This window comes from Tiliqua scincoides, chromosome 6 (genome assembly GCF_035046505.1).
Source record: "Tiliqua scincoides isolate rTilSci1 chromosome 6, rTilSci1.hap2, whole genome shotgun sequence".
In the NCBI taxonomy this organism is placed as follows: Eukaryota; Metazoa; Chordata; class Lepidosauria; order Squamata; family Scincidae; genus Tiliqua; species Tiliqua scincoides.
In genome coordinates this window covers 89263055-89268613 of record NC_089826.1, presented here as the reverse complement: position 1 = coordinate 89268613, position 5559 = coordinate 89263055, and positions in this window count along the sequence as shown.

Here is a 5559-nt window from a genome sequence, read left to right as displayed (position 1 = left end):
CACCAAGATCCATCTCCTTTGACCCTCAAATCACTCCCGGTTCAGCCCACTCCCCACCCCAATCCTGCCCTGAACCACCCACAAACCATCCCCTCCACCACCCAACCTGCACGAGAGGAGTGTCCAGGTGGTTCTGTCAGATGCATGGAGCCTACAGCCATTTCCACCAGCAGCCCCATAGCTTGAGACCGTGGTACTTATGGCACGCAATGGTGGATGTCTGTGATGGTTGCACTTATTATGGTTGTCACAAGGTAATCTATGATGGGATTGCAGGATCTGCTGCTGTAACCCCTCCCCCCCAATGGGGTCATAAGTCTCACTTTTTCACGAGTATAATAGGATAATGTCAAATGTGCACTTGTTTAAGATTGCTGCTGCATTTATCAGTGCAAAGAATTCAGCATTATGTTCATTCATCTGTTTTCTGTGGGTGTCAAGATAAAGTTGCATTGTGAGGACAATAAGTGCTTAGAAGTGTACTGACGTCTCTACCCTTTTCTTCTGTACAGTGTATGAAGGGAAACCAAGTTCAAAGTGGTGTTTTCAAGGAAAGTCTGTGTTTCAAATCTTTTTTCACTGCAGCAGTAATCCTAACTGCTCATCTAATCTAAGAGAGCAGTGGAAAGGGAACAAGGAGGACTTCGGCAGCCTTTTTGGAACTTTGGACTTCCCTCAAAATCCCTCAGCCGTTTCACTTCCAGATTAACATCAAACATCACAGTCAGTGTGGTCGTGTAAAACATCCTTCCCCCCTTCTAAAAAATGTCACGTGGTAATCTTATGACTCCTTCTGCCCCTGAATGTTTTCACAAGACGTGCGACGTGGCTGAAGTGGTGAACTTGTTTCTAATTATTTGCAAGTGAGAAACCACAGACAAGGTTGTTCTAGCTTGTAAGAAAATACTTAGGGCCCAATCCCATGGCCCATAGCGCTGATGGTGCACTACAGCCACCAGGGTGTCACAAACTTGCCATAAAGCACATTTGCAGCACCCAGTGAGTAAGAGGTGCTGGCAGGGAAGCCTGCGCTGCTCTGCCTGCACCACAGAGGAGGACCTGGCCGCTGTCACCAAGCAGGTAAGTGCTGGATGGTGCAGGGGTGTAGGTAAGATTATGGGAGGACGGGAGAGGTCCACTGGAGAGAAAAGCATTGATGGATTGTCAGCCAGCTGCCCCCCCCTCTCTCATTAAGGAGGCTATTGTTAAAGGACTGTTCAGTTTTTTAAACTGATTTTAAAGGGGTGCATTTTCCCCTTCTCCAGGGATCAGCACATTCCTTCTCATTTGCAGGGGCCATTCGTGTTGAGACAAAACTGTGTATAAAAAGTCTGTGTATAAATAGGGTGGACCTGTAATAATAATAATAATAATAATAATAATAATAATAATGATGATGATGATGATGATGATGATGATGATGATGATGATGATGATGATGCTGGTTGAGACAGTCCACACAGTCTAAGGGCGTAATCCTAACCAACTTTCCAGCACTGGCCTAGCTGCAATGCAGACCCAACGTAAGGTGACAAACATGCTCTTACCTTGAGGAGACCTCCATGACTGCCTCCTCACTTCAGGATGCAGTGCACACCCCACTGACACAACTATGTCTGTGCTGGAAAATTGGTTAGGATTGTGCCCTAAGTCTATATCAGTGATTTTCAACCATTGTGCTGTGGCACATTGGTGTGCCATGAAAGGTCCACAAGTGCACCCCGAGAGCACAGCAGTTGAAAATCACCGAAAAACCATTTTGGGTTCTGTGGCACTGTTTCCAGGGCAACTGTCTGTAGTAACGACTTGTCTGTCCCTCTTCCTCTACCGGACCGACAATTCATTAACTACAGACAGTTACCCTAAAAACGGAACTGCAGAAACCTGGAAAGTCTCCAGGGAGTTGGGAGTGACATCACAGGAAGTGAAGACCTTCGAGGTCAGCGTGCTGGGAAAAGAAAATGTTGGAAATTGCTGATCTGTATCTTAGTGGTAGAGGATGCATTTTCTATACATCAATGTTCAAGATTCAAATTAAGGGGTCCAAGGTCACCAGTTAGAAAAGATCTTCCGTAACAAGACTAGGAAAAACCTCTTTCTGCCAGCGAACTTGAAGCACAGCTGCTGGATGGTATGAAGAATATACCTTTGCCTTTATAGATCTGATCCTGCAAGATTAATGCACATTCTTACCCAGAAAGCAAATGAGGAAAGCTATCAAGTGCAAGGGCAGGAGTCGATAGTCCAGGTCTGATCAGGGTCATCACTAGGGTTTGAGTCACCCAGTGCGGAGGCCAGTGCACCACCCCCCTGAAGGACCTCCTCCCATACAGTGCGTGGCCCCGAGCGGTGCGCATGGTGATGCACCATTGCCCCGCTCCACTGCTTTTTTCACTATAACTTTTGAAAGAATAGAGATATTTTAACGTGGTTTTGTTTCATTTATTCTGCATGAAATTACACATCAAATGATGTGTAACATGATGGTATTATTCAGAAGTACCAAGATTTTAAAAATTTAAAATCAGTAATCGTGTCACCCCCCAAGCACATTACCTGATGCAGCCCACACACCCCTGCACCTCCCTAGCTATGCTACTGGCAGCAATTCTAATGTGGAATCAGGAGTTGAGGTTGCCGTCTTCTCAGGGTCCGCTCTCCTGGCACCTGAGGTGGCCTGCCAAATGCTGTTTCCCCCACCTGGTAAGGCACCCCACAACCTTTTTGCTGTGCCCTTCCTGAGGGGTCAGAACCATTCTTCAAGGTGAAGAAGTGACATGGCCTGGCTCAACCTCCAAATTACTCAAGTTCTAAAATTTCCCACTCATTTAAAAAATAGCAACTCAATGTAAAACGTGTTCTTCTTGTCATAACAAATCAGCATTATTATATTCCATTTTTACGCCTCAGCCCTCTTGTGACAGTGATGTTTGACATGTAGGTTTGGAACCCTGTGTCTCAACCTGAGCCAGGAAGATTCTGCACTTTTCTTTCCAACTTTGTGGTGTGGGGAAGGAGTGAACCTTTTGTATGCAGACATTCAGAGAAATGTGTAGTTGCCGCCCTCACTGGAACCCTGCAGAATGTATCATGGAAGACATAAACAGTAGTGTACTTGTACAGAAGTGACATTTGTACATAATCACTGCTGGTACCACTTTAGGCTTTGATTGCTAACCACCAACCTGAAAGAAGTTGCTGCAATATTCGAAATCTGAATGCAGCCGGTTAGCCCAAGAAATTGAGAGTAGCTTAGGGTTTAAGAGTGCGAGCTGCCCTTGGTTCAACTTGCCCCTTACCCCAAAATCTCTCAGCTTTGACAGCCTACACAGCCGCACACCTTCCCTTTTGGAACATGGTATTCAAGAAAATCGTGCTTGTGACAGCTCAGTTCCAGATAATGCGGAGAAAACAGATTTTCCAGTTTTCCATTCCAAAACAGTTTCAGGTCTTACAGCCCAATCCTAACTCCCCTTGCAGCGATGCAGTGGTGTCAATACTGTTTTCACTTTATCCTGCAGGGGAGTTTCAACATGTTGAGGCCTCCTTGGGGCAAGAGAACATTTGTTCCCTTACACCAGGATAAGCCCCAGCAGCTGCCATGGGTCAACTTGGACCTGTGTTACTGCTATAGATGGTGTAGGTCCACATTGACCCATGAAGGTAGATCAGGAAGGGGGTTAGAAGGGGTGCTGCTGTCCCTGGTCCCACCCCCTTCTTGGGCCTGATCCACCCTCCTCTCCACCTCCACCTTCTCCCTGTTCTGCCCATCCCATTCCATCCCACTCAGCCTCCCTCCCAACTTCTGTTTAGCCTTACCTGCTCTGGCCAATGCCCAGCATCCCTCTTCAAATGGACCTGGCCACTTGTTGCCTATGGTGGCAGCCAGACCACATGCACTGGTGCTATCATGTCTGCAATTGCCATCAAGCAGTTTACGATGGTGTAAATGACCAATAGAGTGGGCTGCTAGGTGGCATTGCAAACTCCCAGTTCCTATGGAGAATGACCTTGAGGTAAGAATGTTGGGGGGGGGGGTGGCACTTGTGGATTCTCTTGGATTTCTCAGTGACCTTTGGTACCTTTTGGATCTGTCCAAGAAGGGAGTGGAGGGCACTGTCAGTGATGCTCAGCAGTGGATGTGAGGGATCAAAAACTGCAACTCCATCCAGGCAGAATGGAGGTGCTGTCATTTGCTGATTCTGTGGCTGGGAGGCGGTATTGAGGATACTGTCCATGGGGCGGCAGCAGTCATGCTTTCTCAGCTTCTGGATGTTAGCTCCTGCCCTTGCTTGGATGCTCAGATATCTTTCCTCCACATAAGCAGCCCTTCCTAGAAGCAAACAGTCTACAGCAGTATTTCTCAGCCAGTGGTATCATATCACAGGTGGTACTTGAGGTGGTGTCCAGTGGTATTCACAGGACCCTCAGACCCCTGCTACCTGGCAGCAAGACCAGCAATGTGATGTGAGAAGCAGCGATGGGAGGCTTGGCTTGTTGGGCAGAGCTCCGTGTGCACTTTTCACATGCTCAAAAATCCCCTCCCATCTGCCCTGAGCCTCTTACTGGTGTTTGTTGTGTCGTATCTGACCTCCCAATCTGGAAGTAACTGGTGAGAACATCATTGCCAATTACTTCTGGTGGCACTTCTAATAGGTACGGCGGGGGACAAACGTTGAAAAACACTGGCCTGTGATCATCCATGCTGTTGTATTCCCCTGGCTAGGTTACTGCAATGCTTTAAATGTGGGGCAGCTCAAAAACCTAAGCTGGCTCAGACCATCGCAGCCAGACTCCTAAGAATACCAGGGTCTGATCTCGTCATGCCTGAGTTTCTGTGAGTTTCATTGGCTCTCACTGTATTTCTAGGCATAATCCACAGTGCTGGTTTTAACCCTTTAGCAGCTTGAGGACCTGGTTATTTGAAGGACCACTTTCTCCCTCTCAGTCTGCCCAGGATTGAAGATCTGCACTGGAGATCCCACCTGCAGTGGAAGGGCCTCTGTTTTCAGGTGTCAGGCAGAGGGTGATGGGGAACAGGTCATTTCCATTGTGGTGTCCTGGTTGTGGAAAGCATTCCCTGGGCTCTTTTCTCGGTCAGGCCACAAGTGAGACCTTTTCATTCTCCAGGGCTTTGAAATGGGTGATCGTTGCTTTCATTGGTCTGCTCTTCAGTTTTGACTTGATATTTTTTATTGCCTCTTGCTACGGCTGTTCATTAAACAGTTTTATTTTGTGTCTGTTGTTTAATATTAAATTCATTGTTAATCACTTTGGGTATTTTAATCAGTACTGCAAACTGATTAAAAACAGGTCTTACTCTATTGTCAATTTTAATCTATTGATTATGGTTGCATATATTTGCATATTCATACATTTTTTTAATTGCTGCTCACAATTTTGAGAATTACTATGAACAGAATCCTTAGTAACAGTAGGATTGCCTGGGTGCTTTCAATACCTGTACATCTTAGAGATAATTTATATACAAAGGCCATTTTAAAAATGGGCTTGCCAATGAAGGCGAAACCTCCTTTGGGAAAACATTACAACTGTTGG